We start from the raw sequence: 24,469 nt of genomic DNA, 5'->3' as shown, positions 1-24,469 counted from the left end.
TGTTTTTTCTTTTGGTGCTCATGTTTTTGGTGTTCTTTCTAAGAATCCACTGGCAAATCCAAGGTCCTGTAGATTTTCTTCTGTGTTTTCTCAAACTGCTTATCTTTTGCCTGCCTTCTTTATAGAGGCTGGGAAAATGAAGTTGTCTTTTTTCCAACTTCCCTGGCAGCTACTACAGGACACATGAGAAACAATTCTGGATATGAGATGTAAGCAAAGGTTTCATGGAGGAGTAGAGTGCTTCTAGGAGAGAGTTTGCATTTCTGAGAAAAGAACAACAGCTACTGGTATCTCTCCTTCATCCTGCCTTGAATATAAATGTGATGCTGGAGCTATGGTGGTGACATTTTCCAACCATAAGGGAAAGGTCCAAAGGACCACTGAGCCACTAAACAAATGTGGTAGCTACCTCTCTAATTTTTATTTGAGAAAAATGAACCCCTTTGGTTCAGTCTGCTAGTGTTGTGTTATCTGTTACTTGCAGCTGAAAACATTCCTAACTAACCTATGAATTAATGTCTATTGGCCTAAAGGGGCAATTTCTTATTTCTGTGGTTTTCAAATTTTATTTTTGCACCAAATCTCTTCTCAGAAGAAGTTTTATACAAAGCCCAATAAATAATATCAATCAAAACAGATGTGTTCTGACTCCACAATGTGCACGTCCAGACTTTCTTACCCCTCCTTTTCCCTAAATGATCTGAGACACCTATTTGGAACCCCTAAAGCTTCTCTGGACACTAGAGTCAACACAGACAATAAGGAGTGTAAATTGGAACTGCCCTTTGTTGTGCATAATTTGGCAGTTTGAGGGCAATTTCTATCATGTTAAGTTATATGAACTTTAACTCAGTAACTCCATTTCTAAGAACCCAACCTATAAAAATCCTGATGTTTTAATGACTTATAAATATATCAGGGGGTTTATTGTAGAATTGCTTGAAAGTATGAAAGTAAAAAAAAAAAAAAAGGAAACAAATATGCATAAAAGAATTGATTACTTTAAAGCACATTCATCCTCTGATACATTGTGAAACCATTTACTGACAGAGAAACAAGATTCATTTTGATTAGAATTAACCAAGTCAACAATTTATGGGATGGGAACAGACTGTGAAATTCGAAACTAGCAAACTATTGCTTGTCAGATGGTTGTTTTGCTCTTTTGTGACCTTAAACTCAGAGTGATAAGGAAAATGTATATGCACTTGCAAAGTGCTTTTAAAGAAAAATTGTATGCATGTATTCATATATATATATATATATATATATAAGCTATATAAATGCATAAGAAAATGTCATGCATTTTGGGTAGTAGGATTAAGGGAGAGAGTACTTTGACTTTTAATTTTGTATGTCTGTATTATCTGAATGATTGGCATGTATTTATTTTCCTAGATTAAAAAATATTAAAAAATAAATAATAAAATAAACACCAATTCAAGAGTTAGTCCAACATATTTATTTAATTTCTACTATACTCAACACAATGATCTAGGTGTTGTAAGGGTGCAATGATAATTAAAGCATAGTTCTTCTTCTCAAGGAACTTAAATCTAATATGGTAAAGATAAAGAACTACATTACATTATAAAGCAGAATATTTAAAGTGTCATAATAAATAAAAACAAGCAACCAACTACAGGAGTCCAGAGAAAGGAATGATGTGCTCTGTTCCAATTCGGGGGAATCTGAGAATACTTCACTGAGGCAGGAGCATATGCGTAGGATCTTGAAACATAAATAAGATTTTGCCAGTCAGATGTAGAATGATACGGGAAGAGGAAGGACTCTCTAGGCAGACGGAATAGCACAAGCAAAGACATGGAGGCATGAAGTGTCTTGTATATTCCATTAGTTGTTCACACTAATAAGTTAAATGGAGTCAGCACAGTTAAGCAAAGCCAGTAACTGGTAGACTGGCTCCCTTTTCCTGCAGACAGGACAGGGGTAAAAAGCCAGTGTCCAGGGGAGATGGGCTTTGACAAATCAGCACTCTGAAGCCGACAGTCGGACCTCCCAGAGGAATGTGGTTGGAGTTGCAGTAACAGACAACTAAAAGCACCTGTCTTTTGTGTCAGAGCAGCTCTGCCTCTTTGCTCAGCCCCTCTATGCCTGGCTTGATCTTCTATAATTAAAAATCAAGCTTTCTTACGCTTGGTGTTCCCTATTAGGGTTACCTTCTCTAGCTAGGCAGGGGACTCTGATGAGGGTTTCTTTTCTTTCCTTCTCCCTATTCCCCTTATGCTAGTGGCTGGGTAAAGGGATTTGTCACTATCGATCTGCCTTTCTCTGACCACCAATAATTCAATCAGGCCGTTTGTAGCTTGGAATCCTAATTCCTTCTGACTCTGGTCTTTTGATTACTGATCTTAAATTACTACTTTACCTTTTAGTAAGGTGTGATTTGTTTTCTTAGCTCTGATTTTTGATGGTTCCAAAACTTTTTTATTTACTGTCTTGGCCCTGCATATCAACCTAACTCTGAACCTCAGACTCAGAAATACAAAAAGAGTAGCCTGAACCTAATATGTACTCTACTGTGAGTTCTTTGATCCTAATCACGTGTACTGATTTGTAGATATTAAACAAAATCCAAGATTTAATAGGTTTAAATTCTAAAATATAGTACAATTGGTAAAGAAAAGGGAATAAGGTATAGTGAGAAGAAAACTAAAATCAGGACACCTAAATTCTAGTTCTACTAAATGGTTGCAGGACTAGCCAAATCTCTTAACCACAACCATAAATTCGGAGGAATGCTTTAGAAGATTTCTAAGAGAACTGAGAATTCTGTGACTCAGGGCTAGGTGGATAAGAAGGGAGACACCTGTCTGGGTGAGATTTGTTGGGTAAGACTTCTTGGGGAAAAAAAAAGGAATTTGAGACAAGCTTTAAGATGGGTAAGATTTTTGAATGGGAAGATGAAAGTGAGAATACTTTCCAAGTTGGGGGCAGGGGGAGAAGGAGGATAAAAATATTGGGAAAGTAGAGAGGTAGGAAAGAGCAGAGTGGTTTATAGCACATAAAACATGACAACCTGACCACAGCAGCTGCTGGGCTAGACAGCCACATCATGGAAGATCTTGGATCTGAGGTCGGGTGTTGAAATAGGTCCTTGAAGAGGGAAACATCTGGGAACAGTGGGTAGGGTGTATTGATGGGAGAAGATATTGGAGAGGAGATGAGTTAGTAGGCTGTGGCAGTGGCCTAGATATGAGTCAAATAAGTTTAGACTAGGATAGCTGAGGGATGAGTAAAGAGATAGTGGTAAGTATGAGAAGCATTTTGAAGCAGGGGTTGGACATAGAGAAAAAAGATGAGGAAGTTAATCTGAGATAGCTTCCAAGGCTTGAATGGAGATTTTGCTGGTAGAAAAGGAAAGGGCATTTTTGGAGAGAAGAGTTGATCTGTTGGGAAATTTCATAGCTTGATTTTAGACATGAACATGTCTGAACAGTTTTACTGTTCTGAAATAAAGATGTCTTTGTAGACAGTTAGAAATGTGATTATTGTTGTCGGAACAAAATATATAGAATTTTAAATAACTCACACTGAGGCAAAAGCTCAATTATAAAAGTGGATGCTGTCTGTAAATGAGAATAATATGAAGAGAAAGACCTATAGATACATTATTGAGGGGGAGAAGGAATCATAGCTCTTCTGTAATTGCCAGCTATTGTATTTTCATTTTACATTTTATTATTTCCAACATAAAGCCATCCTTAGAGTATTCCTTTGCACATCTCTTTTTTGCCAAAATTTTCATTTCTTGGTAATTATATCAGTAAATATAGGTTAGGTTATACTGGATAACAAACAACCACAAAATCTCAATGGCTGAAGATACTTCTTGCTTACTCTACATTTTTGTCACTTCTACTCACATTTTATTGGCCAAATCAAGCCACATAGCCACACCAATCTTCAAAAGAGGTGGGAAGTACAATCCTTCCATGCCATCGATGGAGAGTGGGAATATTTGTGAACAATTCTAATGATAACTATAATATCAAATTGTATTCCTTAGCCTGCTCCAATTTTAAACCATGCCTCTCCCACCCTTTCATTTGTATCATCATTAAAGTGTGTCAACATTTTATAACCAGGGTCCAAGAGGATAATTCCTATATAAACAGGTTATTTCTGTTTCTTTTCACTTTGTTTTCTCCTTATTCTGATGCCAAGTCTTCCTTTGGTTCCATGCCTGGCTTTCCTTTTCTCCTTCTTCTTCTCCTTTTCCTTCTCCTTCTCCTTCTCCTTCTCCTTCTCCTTCTTTTTCCTTTCCCTAATCTTGGAACTGAAGAGACTCAACAAAATGCTACGCCAAAACAATCTTTATCTTTTCCTCCCTGTGGTTTAACCTCTTTCTTTCACAAGACTAAATTCCTTCATTCAGGGCCCTTACCTCATTTCCTTCCACTTTTTCACTTCCTTATCACTCTGACTTTAAGGTCGCAACAGAGCAAAACAACCACCTAACAAGCTATAGTTTGCTAGTTGCTTTGAATTTCACAGCCTGTTCCGTCCCATAATGGATGCTGTTGATTTGGTTAATTCTGATAAAAATTGATCTTGTTTCCTATTAGAATCCCACAATATGTTGTTTTAATCTCTACCATGATTATAAAGTCTGCCCTGTTTCAGCATTATTATTGTATAGGCTCTCTTACTAAATCATTAGCTTTTTATAGATTAAGTAGCGATTCGCACATCATAGATATTCAATAATTGTTAATCCATTGATGAATTTAATCTATGACTGAACTGATCATTGGTTTTGTTGTCATTTGGATGTAGCTACTAGCAACTAGATTCAGCAACTAGCACTTATTAGACTCTTGCTCACATTTAAGGAAAAAAAGAATTTTTCTATTGATGACCTCTCTACCTCTCGGCCCCCATACTAGACTCTGTAATACTACTGTTTGTTTGAATAGATATATTAGCAAGTAAATTCGCTTATTCATTATCCATTCTTTCATTCACTGATTTATTCAACAGTGTCAATCATGAGCTAGGGATAGGGCAGAAAGCCTAACAAGACATGGTTGCCTCTTCCAAAGGGCTTATAGTCTGGGAGCAGGTGGGAGACAGATAAGTAAAGCCACTGTTACACTATCATGATAAGTGCAATGGCTTAGAGTAGAAGAATCTAAATCAGACTGAGACTTCTTGAGACATGGAACTCCTGAAATTAGCTTTGGGGTTAAGAGGAGATGGCTAGAAAATTGAGGGTGAAGCAAGGGTTCTTTATGAGAAAATAAAAACGGCATACATGAAGACATTGATATAGGAAATAAAATTACTTGCTCCAAAAACAGCTCAAAAAAATTCAATACAACCAGAAGATGACATACAATTTGAGGAATGGTAGATGAAGCTAGAGAGATGGGCAGGTATCAAATCTAAAAGATGTTTGTATGATACGCTAAGGAATTTTAATTTTGGAGCTATAGAACATGTTCAAAGTTCCCAGGCAAGTGGGACTGAGTAGCAGAAGCTAGGTCTGATTATTGGTGGGGTGAGACTTCCCCAGAAGATGCAGTAGAAGATCTGAAAGTGAGGGTCCAGGGGCAAAGCTAGGATTAATCCAAAACTGAGAGGAATAACCAGGAATAATTAATATGAAACATTAATTGGAAGCACCAGGACAGAACAAGGAGGTCAAAAAGAATAAGAGACATGGCCTGGTATGATGTTGCAAAGCTTCCTCTCCCCTTCTGGGCTCTTTCAGCCTTGTCTCTGGATGGGAGAGGAATACTCGGAACTAATTTGGACCCCAGACCCTCCAGGGATTTTAAGCAGAGAAGTGACAGAAATTGTTGTTATTTTCTTCTTAACTGTAGGCACACAGCATCTTCTTGTGCCCTGTAAGCACTCCTCCATATGTGTCTAATTCAGAGTAAGTTCTCAATAAATATTTAGTAAATTACTGACTGCAGTTGAACTTGAAGCTAATCATTAAGCACAGGAATGCTTTTGTTTAGTCTATTATGAGAGTATAATGCCACACACATGAGAAAACATTTCATACGAATCCACAAGAATTTGCTCTTCTCTTTTATTTATTTTAATAAAATGTCAAGTAAAACCATGTTATTTACCAGCCATTCAAGGAAAAACTTTTTGTCAACAGTGTCTCAGGCATACAAATTTAAATCATGCATGTTAAAAATAAAGCAATAGAAAACAACCCCTCCCAAAAAAAATAACCTACTAAAATATGAGAACAAATAACACAAATAGTTTAGTAGTGATGCAATGTGAGTGTCTATAACAATAATTCAGAGACAGGGGCTGAGACAGTTGTAAAACCTGGAGTTAAACAAAAGAAAGCCTTGTGGAGATGATATGTGCAAATCTTGTGTTGTGTAAGTTGCCAATTATAACTCAAGTGGTGAGGCTAAAGTTAACAGTGACAAAAAGTAGTATCTCCTGATAAGATATTTACCAGCCATTCTAAAATTGCAGGGTGGGGGAAGGGGAGGTAACTTCTGGGTCTAGTCTGCCAGGAGAGAGGGCTAAAAATAACAGTTAAGTAAGCTGTAACTAGCCTGTACATATGACACAATGGTGCCATCGTGAGACAAGACCACATAATACAAAAAGTAAGGAAAGACAAACTCAAAGTGAAGACAAAATTGCTAAGAGCTGCAGGGCCTCCTGGACTAACCCTTGCCCACAGCAGAGGCATCAAATATATCTTGCGAAGTTACATATGTAACATCTGAATGGATGTGAATTGTTGGTTGAAGTCAACACTCATTTAAACCTTTACTATTTCAGTTTTTATAACTTTCTGTCCCAGATTTCATAATGCTTAATAGGATTACCAGAGAACAGAACATAGGATTTTTCCTCTGTTAAGATACACCCTGTACTGGAAGGAACTTCTGGTTAAATATATTATTTTAATCTTACTGCTCGAACTATATGGTGAAAAAATAGTATCTAGCAGAACTTCACCGATTCTCTGAATGTGTGTGTTATAATCAGAAAAAGTTAGGAATAATAACAGCTTTAGCAGGTATAGGAGTTTGATCTGGGTCTTTTTTCCTCAAACATTCCAAGTCTAGATTTAGTAGTTATGCTGTTCTCTATAATTCTTATCTCCTTCAAATCTTAGAGTAAAACTCCCTGCTGTTGGAAACCAACACCAACCCCACCTTACTTAGTTATTTCTCTAGTTGGTTCTGCCAGACACTGCATTTTTCAAACATCTCCTAAGGCAGTGGAGAGCCACAGGATTTTAAGTCTTGAAGACATGGTAAAACTTGCCTTTTAGGTAATGACTTAGGCCAGAAGCTATGCAGAAGGTTGATTTGAGGGAGGAGGCTGTGTGGTGTAGTCTACAAAAGCACAGCCTTGTAAGTCAGCCAAACTAGGGTCCAAATCCAGTTTCCACCACTTTTTGGCTGTATAACTTTGGAAGTTGCTCATCTTCCCCCAGCCTGTATTTCCTCATCAGCAGCAATAGTAATAGTTTTCAAATAAGTTATGTTCGTAAGTGCTTAATGTAAAGACTGGCATGTCGTAAGCACTGAACAAATGGTAACCATTAAATTTAATTGCTTTGTTGCTCCGTGAATGTTTTTCAGTTGTTTCATGGGTCTTAGCTAGATTTTAAACTTCTTCTGGTCAGCAACTCTATCTTCTATTTCCTATTAAGATCCCAGTCCTGACTAGATGATTATTCAAACAGCATCCCATTGCAAACTTATGTCAAAGGAATGAAGACTAACACATAGACAAAGGATTAATAATAGAGTGGTATATGAGGGGAAAAGTATCTATTGCAAACTGCAGACTATAATTAGCATTAATATCTTAATATTCTTTCATCAACAGTAACAAATGCGCCACACCAATACTAGGTAGGGGTCAATAATAAGGGGGAATAAAGAATGTGGGGTGTTTTGGGTTTTCTTTTTTTTTTTATGTCTATTTGTTATTTTTCTTTTTTGGAGTAATGAAGATATTCTAAAATTGACTGTGATGATGACTGTACAATTACATGATGATAGTGTGAGACACTGTATACTTTGCATGAATTACATGGTATGTGAATATATCTCAATAAAATTTGCAGTTTAAAGAAAAAAGGGAACATAGACTAGACCAAGTTACTGTTTGATGCACACCTCTTCTTTTGTAGTGCCCCTGAGACCCTATTCACTCTAGGCTTGCTCCCCTTTGGGACTCACACCCTCACGTTACCCACCCACCTCACTTCTCCCCTGCACCATCCAGAACAAGTCCCTCATGAAAGCTTATTCTGTCCTTTCTAGCTCTGTCTCCTTGTCAATTCATTCAATAGATTCAACATTTTCTGAGCTTACAACATGTTAGGAATTAGGGAAACAAAAGTAAAAAGGTTCACTCTTTACTCTCCAGTAATTCTAATTCTGTTTATGCTACCAGTCAATAAATGTTAACAGTGATTCTCTGCAACAATGATTCTCTCCCCCATCATAACCATCTGTGAAGATTTAAAAATTAAAAATGCTTATGTGTCACCTAATTGACATAATTAATGGTCATAATTCAGTAATTTTCTGGGTAGGACTCTACCAATTTCTAAACCTTCTTTGGGGATTTTAATATGTATTTGAGAACCATTGGATGGGTTAGGAGTAGAAAGGAGATATGAACCTGGAGGTATTGGATGGGCTTCACATTGGAGATTTAAGTTGTGTGTTGAAGAATGAATGACTGGTTTTCCAAGGGGAAAAAGTCATTCCAGCAAAAGGAATGAGCCAAACCCAAAACCCTTCGAACTTATCAGTCTAACTTTTACTAATATGATAGTGGAAGAGGTTTAGAAGACTAATTCATGAATACCAACTATGAATATTAACTATAAATCTGAGAGAAATGCCCTTACTTGTGTTAACACATACAATAGTAAGCACTTTGTTTTCATGTTTTTCTATAAATTACAAGCCCTCTTAGGAGAGGAACATGGGACTGAGTCTTTATAAAACCTCGACTGTTGTACCATGGGTTCTTCAATTCATGTGTGTTGAATGAATGAATGAATGACAGTCTCTATTCCATGATCTTATCAATGGAATTTTAAGGCAGGTGAGAGAGGAGATATTTGGGAGCAAGCCAGCCACTCAACTCTACTTGCAAGGTATATAAGTGATCATCTATTCTTTGTCTATATGTTGCTGCTACTGTTTTAAAATATCCAAAATGTCCTGTATCTGTTTATTTGACAAAAATTTACTGAGTGCTTGCTATATACTCGGCCCTCTATTTTAAAAAAATTTTTATTAATAAAACCAATCAACATACAATATGAACTTTTTTATCACACAGTTGTATATTCATCATCGTGATCATTTCTTAGAACATTTGCATCAATTCAGAAAAAGAAATAAAAAGAAAACAGAAAAAAAATTCATATATACCATACCCCTTACCCCTCCCTTTCATTGATCACTAGCATTTCAATATACTAAATTTATTTCAACATTTGCTCTCCCTATTATCTATTTATTTTTAATCCATATGTTTTACTCATCTGTCCATAAGGTATATAAAAGAAGCATCAGACACAAGGTTTTCACAATCACACAGTCACATTGCGAAAGCTATATCATTATACAATCATCTTCAAGAAACATGGCTACTGGAACACAGCGCTACATTTTCAGGCACTTCCCTCCAGCCTCTCTGTTATGCCTTAACTAAAAAGGTGATATCTATTAATGTATACGAATAACCTCCAGGATAACCTCTTGACTCTGTTTGGAATCTTTCAGCCATTGATACTTTATTTTGTCTCATTTCTCTCTTCCCCCTTTTGGTTGAGAAGGTTTTCTCAATCTCTTGGTGCTGAGTCTCAGCTCATTCTAGGATTTCTGTACCATGTTGCCAGGAAAGTCCACATCCCTGGGAGTCATGTCCCACGTAGAGAGGGGGACGGCAGTGAGTTTGCCTGTAGTGTTAGCTGAGAGAGAGAGTCAATCCTCTATTGTTATATTTAGTGTCAAAGTGATGGTAAATTTCTCTTCAAAAAAATCTGTAGGTTACTATTAGGGAAATATACTATTATAATCTGTAGGATTACTGTTATAATCAGTGAACCACTAATTGTACTATTATATTTAATGAATACCAACCATATTCCTGGTACTTTATGTATCTATATACCTGATCTATACAATGCTATTTAATTCTTAGTCCTAATATCAGTCTTGAAAATAATCCCCCAGCACCCCACCATCATTCTGATAGAGAAGCAAACTGACATTCAGCAAGTACAAGGTTCAAGATCATATTGCTAATGGATAGAAGCACCAGGATTTGGACCCAATTGTGTCTTTATTCAAAGTCAGACCCTTTCCTAACACTACAGTATCTCTTGGATTATTTTAAAGAACACATCATAAGGCTAAGCAGGTAGTCAGCAAATATATATCGTATGGATAAGTAATGCCATATATATATATATTTTTTTAACAGGAGCATATGTCTTTATTGCCACATGAAGGACTATTATTATTATTATTATTATTATTATTATTATTATTATTATTATTTTACATTAAAGCTGTTTGCAGTAGAGAAATTGCCAGTGTTTCTTTTGGAAGGAGTCCTATAATATGAACAAACCAGATTAAAATCCTACCTCTACCAAAAGGCAGTGGAAAAAATGTTACTAAACTCCTTGCCTGCATGAGTCCCCACCTATAATGTGAGACTGTTACGGACTAAATGAGATGCTAAGTGTTTAGCACTTATTAGACACTGGATAAATAGTAATTCTTTAATTGTAGTTGCTCTACTGAATTTTAAGAGAGCTTATGTTTTCCTTACTTGATGCTGATTAGTTTTCTTTCACCATAGAGGTATTATACAACTCAGCCTCTGGTCTAAGAGTCTAAGTTTGCATTCTTGATTGTATTACTCCTGTCTTTCCTGTCATTAAATATTATGTCCGTTTGGTCTAGTTCTTTATCCTATCTCTCTTACTTTTCTTATTAGAATGTGTGCTATGAGAGCACCTATAATTTGCTAAGTATAGAGGGAACAAATAAGAAACTCTGTTCTTGATCTATATTGAATCTAATGATTCACTTAAATAGGGTCTCATCTTTTTGTAAAAGGCAGTTGCCACTTAACTTGAGACCTTGGGTCTCAAGTTACATCAGTCATCATGTGAAAATTGCCATTTGAAGGTCCACATATTAAAATTCAAATATTTGACATAAGACAAATATACATATTAATATTGCTAAGTATAAATTTAAGGCAGGGCAGATGATTTCAAATAAACAGTTCAAGCTGACAATGGAAAACATAACTTACCATTATGTTTTCAGTTGTTCCATAGTAGTTCCAATTTTGCCTTTACTCTTTTTTTTAAAAATAAAAGATGCCTTTAAGCTTTAATAAACAGTATCCTGTTAATCCTTATTAGAGGCTACTTCTTTTTTTAAATTAAAAAATATATATTACAAGAAACACAAACATTCTTAATATATGCTCATTCCGTTCTACATATATGATCAGTAATTCACAATATCATCACATAGTTGCATATTCATCATCATAATCATTTCTTAGAACATTTACATCAATTTAGAAAAAGAAATAAAATGATAACAGAGAAAAAAAAAGATTATACATACCATACCCCTTACCCCTCTCTTTCATTCATCACTAGCATTTCAAACTAAATTTATTTTACCATTTGTTCCCCCTATTATTTATTTTTATTCCATTTGTTCTACTCATCTGTTGACAAGGTAGATAAAAGGAGCATCAGACACAAGGTTTTCACAATCACGCAGTCACATTGGGAAAGCTATATCATTATATAATCATCATCAAGAAACATGGCTTCTGGAACACAGCTCTACATTTTCAGGCAGTTCCCTCCAGCCTCTCCATTACACCTTGAATAATAAGGTGATATCTACTTAATGCGTAAGAATAACCTCCAGGATAACCTCTCGACTCTGTTTGGAATCTCTCAGCCATTGACACTTTGTCTCATTTCATTCTTCCCCTTTTGGTCGAGAAGGTTTTCTCAATCCCTTGATGCTGGGTCTCAGCTCATTCAGGAGTTTTTCTCAATTCCTTGATGCTGAGTCTCAGCTCATTCCAGAATCTCTGTCCCACATTGCCAGGAAGATCTACAGCCCTGGGAGTCATGCCCCACGTAGACAGGGGGAGGGTGGTGAGTTTGCTTGTTGCGTTGGCTGGAGAGAGAGGCCACATCTGAGCAACAAAAGAGGTTCTCTTGGGGGTGACTCTTAGGCCTAATTTTAAGTAGGCTTAGCCTATCCTTGGGGGGTTAAGTTTCATTTGAACAAACCCCAAGACTGGGGGCTCAGCCTACAGCTTTGGTTGTCCACACTGCTTGTGAGAATATAAAAAATTCAACTTGGGAAGGTTGAATTTGCCCCCATTCTCACCATTCCCCAAAGCGGACCTTGCAAATACTTTTCCACTCACTGATCAAATCACTCTGGGATTCATCGGGGCATCACTCTGGACAAACCAACAAAACTCATGTCCTACCCAAGGTTCCATGTACTTACGTTGTTTGTTCAACCAACTATCTACATAAGTTATATTAGGAGATGCACTAGTCAAAACATAAATTTTGTACCAAATAAACATTTTTTGCTTTAGTCTCACACATAAGTTGAAATTTTAAAATATTAATTATCATCTATTTTCAGCACCCTGCAGTAATAACATTCCTTTGAGTAACGCCATATTTGAATAATTAAAAAATGGCCATTCACAAAGTTCCTTGAGGCATGGGAGAAAAAATATGGAATTATTAAACTTTACCACCAGGGAACTCCCTGATACTGTGTTAAACATTAGGGACACCTAAATCAATAGGGGATGCCCTTGATCTTTTTTTGCTTTTAAAAAGGGGAGTTTAATAAGTTGCAAGTTAACAGTTTTTAGGCCATAGAAACATCCCTATTGAAACGAGTCCATAGAAATGTCCAATCTCAGGCATCCAGGGAAAGATACCTTGATTCAAGAAGCTGATGAAGTTCAGGGTTTCTCTCTCAAGTGGAAAGGCAATTGGCAAACACAGTCAGGGTTTCTCTCTCAACTGGAAGGGCACGTAGCGAACACGGCATCATCTGTTAGCTTTCTCTCCTGGCTTCCTGTTTCATGAAGATCTCTGGGAGGCATTTTCCTTCTTCATCTTCAAAGGTCACTGCCTGGTGGACTCTGCTTCTCATGGCTATGTTGTTCTGCTCTCTCAGAATCTCCCTCATTCTCCAAAATGTTTCCTCTATTATAGGATTCCAGTAAACTAATCAAGACCCACCCAAATGGGTGGAGACACATCTCCACCTAATCCAGCTTAATAACCACTCTTGATTGAATTTCATCCCCAGGAAGATACAGTTTCAAACATATAATACTGAATAGTGAGTAGAAGAAATGGCTGCCTTTACAAAATGGGATTAAGATAAAACGTGCAAACCCTTGATCTTGAGGCTTGCTCTTCTAAAGCTTATGTCTGTAGTGGAGAAACTTAGATTGCCTATAGATACGCCTAAGAGTTACTTCTGGAGGACCTCTTTTGTTGCTCAGATATGGCCTCTCTCTCTCTCTAAGCCCAACTCTGTAAGTGAAATCACTGCCCTCTCCCCTATGTGGGACATAACATCCAGGGGTGAAAGTTTCCCTGGTGGAGTGAGAGATGACTCCCAGGTATGAGTCTTGCTCTGGCACCATGGGATCAACAATGCCATTCTAACCAAAAGAGGGAAAGAAGTGTAGTCATATAAGGTTATCACTGGCCAAGAGATTTCAAGTAGAGTCAAGAGGTTACTCTGGAGGTCACTTTTATGCAAGCTTCTGTTAGATATTCTATCATAGCCTGCCAAACCTCAACCAAAACCATTCTTGCCAATCCTAAAGAACACCTAGTGCATTATGTAAGATTCTACAAAGGTTCCATGCACTGGGAGGGTAGCTTTCCAGAACCTACAACCTCCAGATGGATCCCTGGACAAGATAAGTCCTGAAATGCAGAGGGGGCCAGCCTCTCCAGAATATCAACTAGTTCCATCCCCCTATCCCACATTATCAACAGCCCCTTCCAACATGAAAATGTTAGAATAAGCACAGCTCAAATACCCCTAAAGAGTGGGAGAAAGATCAAAGGTGATGGTAGAGTTATACACAGAACATAGGGTTTAACAAAGGGCTACGATTGCTGAATTATTATACTGATATTTCTTTTAGTCTCCAGTATCTTGAAACAACTGGAGGTAAAAACCTAAAATTGTGGAGTTGTGGCCCATACCAAACTCTGAAATCTTTTCCACAATTAATTGTTGCGATGTGCTTTGAAATTTGTTGCTTTTTTGTATATATTTATTTTTCACAAAAAAGAAAGAAAAAGTTGATTATGATGATAAATTCATAACTATATGATGATATTGTGAGCCACTGATTGTACACTTCGGATGGATAAATGGTATGTGAATATATAACATATATCAATTTAAAAAATAAAATCATTACCCACAGCCAAAAAAGGCCATTCAAGAAACTGAGCTCACATGGCATAGAGTATCAAAATGCTCATTTAAAAAAAAAAACTTTTTTTTATTGTATAATATAACATATATACAAAGCAAAGAAAGAAAAAAGCAATAGTTTTCAAAGCACTCTTCAACAAGTAGTCACAGGACAGATCCCAGAGTTTGTCATGGGCTACCATACCATCAGCTCATATTTTTCCTTCTAGCTCCTCCAGAACATACGAAACTTGAAGGAATAAATATTTTTTTATCATCACAATTGACTTTTTGGGGCAATGATTTCACTTGTAGAGTTGGGCTTAGAGAGAGTGAGGCCACATCTGAGCAACAAAAGAGGTCCTCCAGAAGTAACTCTTAGGCATACTTATTGGTAGGCTAAGCTTCTCCACTATATACACAAGCTTCAGAAGATTAAGCCTCAAGATCAAGGACTTGGCCTATTGATTTGGGTGTCTTTAATGTTTGACACAATATCTGGGGTTTCACTGGTGGTAAAGTTTAATAGTTCCATATTTTTTCTCCCATCCCTCAAGGGAGTTTGCCAGTACTTTCTGATTATCTGCTTAATATATTCTAGGATGTATCCAGGCATTACATTAAGCTATACAGGATTAATGGACCTCATACTTATTCTGGGCTCCCTGTTGTGATTGTCCAAATGAGCTATCCAGACAGGTTGAGTTTTATTATGTGCTACAGAAAATTTAGGTTCCAGAAAAAATAATTCCTTTGGTCTCAAAGAGTAGGTGCAGTTCTAAAACATAGACAATGTTTTCCTTACCCCTGTGTTGTGAATTACCTTAATCCCAACCTGACTGGCTTTGTTCTTACCTCTGAATACCAGGTTATAGACATATAAAACAGCTTTTCAAAATCCAGGAATAATAATTATTACTCCAGACTAAATGTGTCTGCTATAAGAGCTTACAATCTAGGCCCTGTTTTTCTATAAGCATTTTCTAAAGGAGACCACACAATGATTCATTTCCGGCTTATTTTACCTCACCAAATGTCCCACAGGTTCATTCACATCATTGCATGTCTCACCATTTCGTTCCTTTTTGTAGCAGCACAATATGTGGCCATATGTATACACCATTGTTTACCAATCTACTTCTCAGTCAGTGCATCCTTCAGCCACCTGCATTTATTAGGCATCATGTATAATGCCCAAAGTCCACAGTGCGTCAACACTCTCAATTTTAGATAATTTCATTGTTCCCAAGAGAAAGATAACCAACAAACACACCCTCACCAAATAGGAAATCTAAATCTCCCCATAACTCTTGTCCCTCCCCCAAGTATTTACCCCTGCTGTTTCTGTGGTACTGCTGATGTTTCCCTGTTAAACATAGCCCATAGCATGCAATAGCATGTTTCCCCCCTGTACTCTGGACTTAAACAAACACTCCTTGTACACAAATCATACCTTTGAAGTAGTTCTTGCAAGAACTTATTTATATTTCTAGTATTAATCAGTGGGACACATAGATCTATACAACCCATTTCAATCATGTTCACCTTCAATATGGTAATATCACTTATAGACCCACTAGAAAACTGCTTTCACTTCTATTTATTCCCTTAAATTTGAGTTCAACCACATTAGCTAACTATTCACCCATCTCTAGCTTCTATGTATCTCTAAGTCCCTTATATTCTGTATTATAAGCCTCTGATTTTACCTTTACCATGGTCATAAAAGTGGAGTCCTACAGTATCTATCCTTTTGTGTGTGGCTTATTTCACTTAGCATATGTCTTCAAGGTTCATCCATCTTGTCATGTGCTTCAGGACATCATTTCATCTTTACTGCTGCATAATATTCCATTGTATGTATATATGACATTTTGTTAATCTACTCATCTGTTGATGGGCATTTGGATTGTTTCCTTCTTTCGGCAATTGTGAATAATGCTGCTTTGAACAGAATTGTGCAAATGTCTGTTTGTGTCACTGCTTTCAGCTTTTCTGGGTATATGCCAAGTGATACTATTGCTGGGTCACAGGGCAACTCAATATTTAGTTTCCTAAGGAACCATCAAACTATCCTCCATAGTGGTTGTATCATTATACATTCCCACCAGCAGTTCATAAGTGTCCCAATTTCTCCACATCCTCTCCAACATTTGTAGTTTCCTGTTTGTTTAACAGCAGCCATTCTTATAGATGTGAGGTGGTATCTCATTGTAGTCTTGATTTGCATTTTCCTCATTGCTCATGAAAATGAGCCTCTCTTCAAGTGCTTTTGAGCCATCTGTATTTGTTCTTCAGAAAAAATGCCTATTCATATCTTTAGCACATTTTATAATTGGTTTGTTTGTTCTTTTGTTGTTGAATTGTATGACAAAATGCTCATTTTAACCTAGTAGATTATTCTTAAGACAATAATAATAACTGGGTCAACTTCTCTATACTAATTCAGTAGTCTTAATTTACTTTTATGATGGAATCTGAGCACTAAGTGAGGTGGAGAAGTGTTAGATTTTATTACCTGGCAATCAAGCTGGATAAATCAAGTCGGCCTTTTGGGGGACTAGTTTTCTTGACTTATGATGTTTAGGCCATTCTCTCAATCTCCTGTTATTGTTAAATAGCATGATGTAGAGTGTTAGCAATTATTTAATTAACTGTGCCATTGTGAACGCCAGCTTGTGTATGAATAATACTGCATTGAAAGCAGGAAGGTAAATCAGAGTCAAATTCAAAATTAGATTCCAAGATTATTAGGCCAAAATGAGGTTATTTTTTTTCTCCCATTACAAGGCCAGAGAAATTATCTAGGTAATTCTCAAACACCATAAGTAGATATGGTGGTGCACCTATTTCAGGAGTGAGAGGATTGCATTATATATACCCTATTCTCTATAAGGCATGCAAATTTCCTCCCAAGGGTGTCCCAGCACTCCAGCACTAACTGGGGCAAGGCACTAACCAGTCCATAGGCAAGGAGAATGATTCACAGACAGACTCAAAACTCTGGAGTCCATGTGGAATGATTTATTTGAATTCCTCTTTCCTTGGATCCTATTCTTTAACTTCTCTTTTCTCCTCATGAGCAAGTTGGAGATAGGTGCTAGGGTTCTATGTGTATGAATTCTTAACTGACCACCTTGGGGAGCTAGTAGCAGAATATACTGGAAGAAGAAGAATGTCCAGGGACACAAGAAAGGGATCAGATGCTCTAGCTCAATCCTGGAACAGTAGTTACCATTAATGGGTAGGAATTTTCTTTTGTCAGACACTGAGTAGCACAACTCAAACATTCTCTAACTGGCTGGAGGGAAGTAAATGTCCTTTGACAAGAAACTGACAGTATGGGTTGTTTTGGTTTTCTAAAGCTGTTGAAATACAATATACCAGAAATGGATTGGCTTTTACAAAAGGGATTTATGAGGTTACAAGTGTACAGTTCTAAGGCCATGAAAATATTTGAAATAAGGCATCAACAAAATGATACCTGGACTCTGAAGAAAGGCTGCTAACATCTGGAACACCTGTCAGCTGGGAAGGCACATGGCTGGCATCTGCTGGTCCTTGCTCCCAGTTCATTGCTTTCAGCTTCTGATTCCAGTGGCTTTCTCTCTGTGTCCTATCGGTCCTCTCTTAACTTCTCCAGGGCAAACTCTGGATTTCATCTCTTAGCTTAGCATCTCCTAGGGTATTTTCTGTCTTCAGGCGTCTATATTTTCTCCAAAATGTCTCCTTATTAGAGGACTCCAGTAAGTGGATTAAGACCCACCTTGAATACTCAGGGTCACATCTCCATGGAAACAACCCATCTAACAATAGGTCTGCCCCCATAAGATTGGATTAAAAGAGCATGGGTTGACTGGCTCGGTGACCCCACTCCCGAGACCCTACTCCCACCACCGCCGCGCCTCCAGCCAAGGTTTCAACAGACCTCACCAAAATGCCATCTCAAATGGAGCATGCCATGGAAACTATGATGTTTACATTTCACAAATTCACCGGGGATAAAGGCTACTTAACAAAGGAGGACCTGAGGGTAGTCATGAAAAAGGAGTTCCCCAGATTTTTTGAAAATCAAAAAGACCCTCTGGCTGTGGACAAAATAATGAAAGATCTGGACCAGTGTCGAGATGGCAAAGTGGGCTTCCAGAGCTTCTTTTCGCTAATTGCTGGGCTCACCATCGCATGCAATGACTATTTCGTAGTACACATGAAGCAGAAGGGAAAGAAGTAGGCAGAATTAATTGAGGAATTAATTCTACACCCCCAACCCATCCTCATAAGAATTATCCCAAGAGTCACTTAAAGTATGTGCCCCACAACTACCCTTTGCAGAAGGATTTCAGAACAGATTGGGTCCTTAGAAAATGTACAAAAAATCCAGCAGTGAAAGAAAAGTCAATTACATGTCAGATGAGCTTTCAATTTTTATATTGTTTGTATCCTCTTGCCCTCAATAAACCAATTTCTTTTTTAATATCTAAAAAAAAAAAAAGAGCATGGATTTCTCTGGGATATTTAACAGTTTCAAACCAGCACATGGGTCTAATAAAAATTTAACTGTAGGGAATCCATGAAAGCCCACGAGCAGGATCAGCCAATTTGGGAGAAAGCAGTTGTAATTCTGCCTGCCCAGTACCGCTCCACCCAGCCCCCATTACTTGAGGGAGAGCAGCCTCAGTGAGGAGGGCAATGAGGATGAAGAAAGGAGGCCTGAACTCAATTGGGTAGTGTTAAATCCCAGGGAATATCACTGGGAGCAACAACAGGAAAACAGAGCAGAGCCTGTGAGACAGTGGAGTTGAGAGATAGGCATCTCCATCTTCAGGGTATTTCAGTGTAAACCAGTGATGAATAAGGCCACCTAAGACTCTGCTCGTGAAGGAGAGACACGGAAGGCCAGGGTCCTACTATTAGCCTGGGGACCATATTGTTTCCTTTAAGGGACTTTGCATTGATTTGATCTTATCCATTATGCACTGATTTTTAAAAAATTAAATATAGATTCTGCAAGTATCTCTGTTCTATCCACATTTATACTTATTTAGTGCGTATGAAAAGAAATATTTAAACCGGTATTAATCTGCAGTATAGCAAAATGATTATAGCTTGGGCTCCAGAGATAGAAGGGTTCAAATCCTGGTGCTCCCATTTACTATCTTGTCTTTGGCCAAGTTCCTTAACCTTACTAGGTCTTGAATTTTCTCATCAGTTAAATGGTAATAATAAAACCTTTGTCATGAAATTGTTATGAGGATTAAGTGAGATGAATATATGCATAGTGCTTTGATCAATGTCTACCTAAAGTAATTCTCAACAAATGCTATTCCTTATTATAAATATTAGGGATTTAAAGTTCACAAAGCACTGTCATATATATTTTCTCTCTGGGATTATTTAGTATTGATATGAATGCAGTTTAGGGATAGAAAAGAAGATTGATAGAAGAGACAGACTAGTAAAGGAGAAGTTCCTTCCACCTCCTCACTTGGGCATCTAATGTTAGATGAAGTTTTTAAAGCTGACACAGAGTTCTGGGGCTCATGTGTTCTCCTCCTCTTCCCTTCCACCAGCTCTCAGCTCCTTCCCTCTTGACCATGCTTAGAATGTCCTGACATGGGGTCATGTCACTATACCAGCACAATCCCCTCTCCACTTCACTTAAATATTGATTCTTTCTCCATCTTACTCAGAAAATAGCTGATCCCCATGAGGATAAGCAAGAGCATAGCCCACAATGTTCACTCTGTAGTCAGGGCCTCTCTGGGGGAAATGCCCAGGCAGTGTAAGGACTGGGCGACATTAACCCACAGAATTTCCTCCTTTCCTCTTACCTAGGGTTTCTTTTGTGGTGTGGCTGGGGAAATCCAGCTCAGTCATCTCTGAAGTTCTTTGAATTAAGATCTTGCTCTTCTTTCATACTTGCTTTTTTGGTGGGTGGAGGTGGCTAAAGTAACTGTCTGCACCCACACCTAGCATTTCATGCTCATCTACTCAAACACTCCACAGTGCTCTGACCTCTCAGAGGAAAATATAGCATCCTTATAACCCCCCAAATTAGTCAAAATGACAAACAACCTTCAGGAGGGTGTGTACACAGGGAGGTGTGTTTGGCATACTCCCTCCAAAATGTCCTCTTTTCACCAGTCATGAATGAATAATTATCACCCCTTAATGGAGAGTGGTGATGGTAGCACAACATTGTGAATATCATTAACACTGCTGAATTGTATACTTAACAGTGGTTAAAATGGGAAATTTTATGTTCAATATATGTCACTATAAAAAATCATTTTTAAAAAAGAATGATCACCCCTATAAGGTCATTTCCTCTCCTATACTCCTAAAGATAGCACTTAAAGAGACAGGTAGTTCTCATCCAACCTTTGTTGACAGACCACTTTAAGCAAGGTTAATAAAGAACTTAATTGATAGAAAATAATGAGTAAATAGCATTAGACAAGCAGGTGGACTAGAAGCTGAAAATTCCCTGTGCTGCCAAAATCCCAATCTTTTGAATGCCCTACACCTTGTTTATGGCCACTGAAGAGATCAGGAAACTTTCTGCTGGGGCTTCTGTCTACAGTCTCTGCCAAGTGTCCTCTAATCCATCTGTACCTCCATCCCCGCCCTATGCAGCTATAGTAGGCAGAATAATGGCCACCTAAAGATTTCGAGTCCTATTCCTAGAGCCTGTAAAGTTACCTTATTTGGGGGAAAGAAAAAAAATCTTTTGTGGATATGATTAAGGATCTTAAAATGGGGAGATTATCTTGGATTATCTGGGTGGGCCCTAAATGCAGTCACAGGTGTCATTATAAGAGAGAGGCAGGGGCAGATTTGATACAACAGAGAGAAGAAGATGTGAAGACAGAGCAGAGAAAAATTTGAAGATGCTGGGCTCAAAGATGCTCTGAAGCAGCTACAAACCCAGGAACGCTGGTAGTGATAAGAAACTGCAAGAGAAAAAAAGGAACACATTTTCCTTTAGTGCCTCCAGATGGAGCAGGGCTCTGCTATCACTTGGGCTAGTGATACTGCTTTCTCACTTCTGGCCTCCAGAACTGAAAGAGAATAAATTTCTGTTGTTTTAAATCACCAAGTTTGTGGTAATTTGTTACAACAGCCATGCCCTAAAACATCTTTGTACTGCTTTTACTTCTTGTTGCATGCTCTGTTTCACAGCTGTTAATTTTAAGTTACTTTGATGATCGCCCCCTCCTTCTTCTCTTTTCCAGAAAAGGAAGTAATTTTTACTGACAATAGCATATGATGTTTTCCAAAAGTTTCTTAGTAATTTCAGCCTTCTAGGACATCTCTTTCTCATCTTTCCTTTTTTTCTCTTTATGAAAGTATTGTAAAAGCGAGTATACTTGGTACTATCTCAACCAAAGCTCTCCATTTATTAACCAATATTTCTGAAATCTTCAATACAATGATGTATCTTCACAATGATGTCCTTACTATTCTGCAAAATACTGAAAAAACTATCCAAGGCTCCAAAAGAAAGGTTAAATGTACTAAACAGTCTCTATATCCTCAGAAAAGGTATAGCCATTTAACCTGTCTTGATCAATGGACTGTGTTCAGGCTATACAGAGAGAATCATGAAGCCAACAGGTTAAAAGATTAAGGAGGAATGGAAGGACCAAAGGATTAGATATCTTAGTGAGGTAATAGTAAAAGCAGAGGAATAAAAGAGCTAGAATGGAAAGGGATGATTGGGGGAATTTAAGGTACAGTACAGTTTAAGGATTGGAGCTATTTAAAGTGATGTCAGGGGCCTGAGGGAGAACTTGAGTAGCTGAAGTAAGATGGTGGCAAAGGTCATGGGTTGTTAGCAGGTTTTGGAACTGAGAACTCAGGATGATAGACAGATCTCCATACAGATGCTGAGTTTGTCTAGGATGCATGAAGCTAGGGAGAAAGGAGAGAGGACACTGTGACCTGTACGACAAAATTCTCAATAAATGAAGGGTAGTGATCAGGATGTTGAAGAATGCTAGATCAAGGAGGAGTAGAGGGAGGATTTCAAGAAGGGTTTCAACAGCGTGAAGTGAATTAGAGAAACAAAAACAAGAACAAAAAGGAGGCTACTAAAATTGGTGTTAAAGGATTATTCATGAACTTCAAAAAGTAGTTACCCCATCATAACAAAAGCCAGTTTTCCAGAGACAACTCTCTAAGTCTTTTTCTGTCCTTCCATTTTCAAAGTAGTTTAGGTCTTTACTGCCTTGTGCACAGACTGGCTTCCCTGATTCTAGCTTCACTCCATTCTCATCCCTGGCATATCACTACCAGGGAAAATTTCTTTAAACTTAATATGAGTGTGACACACTCAGGAGAGGGGTTTCACAGGATGTGGGACTTTGACAACTAAAATTGGGAAAGTCTGAGGCAAACCAAAACAAATTGGTTACTTGAAAGAATTAATGCCAAGAGACTAAGTTTCTATTTGTTATCCAAAAATCCAGGGGGTTAATAAAACCCACCAGAATACCACACACACTCATACAAACACAAGCCCCACAGTGCTACTAAATAAGGACCAAAATATAAACACAATGAAATCACAGAAACGAATGACCCCTGCAACATCTTATAATTTCCTGCTTCTCATAACAGAATTTCTAACCCAAAGGCTGAAATCCCAGAATCCACTATATCTTATATATTACAGTCTAAAACCACATAGCTGTCATCAGTTGCAGTATGACCAACTGACTCTGTTTTAGCACCCAGGCTAAAAGAGTTCGTTGATCACTGTTCTAGTTTGCTAGCAGCCAGAATGCCATGTACCAGAAACAGAGCAGCTTTTAAAAGGGGGAATTTATTCAGTTGCAAGTTTACAGTTCTAAGCCTGTGAAAATGTCCAAATTAAAGCAAGGCTATAGAAATGTCCAATCTAAGGCATCCAGGGACAGATACCTTCATTGTAGAAGGCTGATGACCTTCAGAGTTTCTCTCTCAACTGCAAAGGCACATGGTGGACAAGGGGCATTTGTAAGCTTTCTCTCCAGACTTCTTTTTTCCTGAAACTCCTCCCAGGGGCATCTTCCTTCTTATGTCCAAAGGTTTCTCGCTGCATGGGCTCTCTGGTTCCTGTGGCTCTCAAACTTTCTCCAAAATGTTTCCTCTTTTTTTCACATGGGCAGGCACTGGGAATCGAACCCAGGTCCTTGGGCATGGCAGGCAAGGACTCTTACCTGCTGAGCCACTGTGGCCTGCCTGATGTTTCCTCTTTTAAAGGATTCCAGTAAACTAATCACGACCCACCTGGAATGGGTGAAGTCACATCTCCCTCTAATCAAAGGTTAATACCCACAACTGAGTGTGTCACATCTCCATGGAGATAATTTAATCAAATTTCCAACCTACAGTACTGAATAGGGAATAAAAGAAATGGCTGTCTACACAAGATGGATCAGGATTAAAACATAGCTTTTCTAGGGCACATAATCCTTTCAAATTAGCACAGTCACTTACAACTTTATAAGCTTTTTCATGAAGGGGAAACGGAAGAGAAATGAGAATAGTCAGAGAACAGCCTGTCCAACATGTTAGCTGTTCAGATTTCATTGTCTATGAACACTAAGAATATTTCTAACAAGACATTAATTATGATGGTCTTAGTCTAACTGATTAAAGAAGGAGAAAAAAATTAACCATAAATACTATAATCAAAATTTTAAAGTCAAAAGCAATAAAATTGGAAAGCATATTTGCAACAATATGATACTCAAAGTGTTGGTATCCTTATTGTAAAAAGGAGTTTTTACTCTGATAAAGAAAGGGCAGAAATGTGAACAGAAAAATAGGTAAGGAACATAAACAGAGGATTCACAAAAGAAATACAAATGGCCAGTTAACCATGTAAATACATTAAAACATAAATAATCAAAGAAATGAAGAATATCAATGTTCAGACGTCTGGAGAGAGTGGGGAACTG

The 24,469-nt window shown here is 37.8% G+C and overlaps 1 protein-coding gene and 1 pseudogene across 8 annotated transcripts in view; one reads left to right on the top strand and one right to left on the bottom strand.

The window, feature by feature from the left end:
- LOC143644408 (uncharacterized) overlaps nt 1–24,469 on the bottom strand; it is a 168,199-nt gene that overhangs the window by 105,560 nt on the left and 38,170 nt on the right. The gene's annotated exons all lie outside the window — the stretch shown is intronic.
- On the top strand, nt 18,459–18,753 carry LOC143643423 (protein S100-A10 pseudogene; annotated as a pseudogene).

This window comes from Tamandua tetradactyla, chromosome 8 (assembly GCF_023851605.1).
Source record: "Tamandua tetradactyla isolate mTamTet1 chromosome 8, mTamTet1.pri, whole genome shotgun sequence".
Taxonomy (NCBI): domain Eukaryota; kingdom Metazoa; phylum Chordata; class Mammalia; order Pilosa; family Myrmecophagidae; genus Tamandua; species Tamandua tetradactyla.
This window is presented reverse-complemented; position numbering and strand designations above follow the sequence as displayed.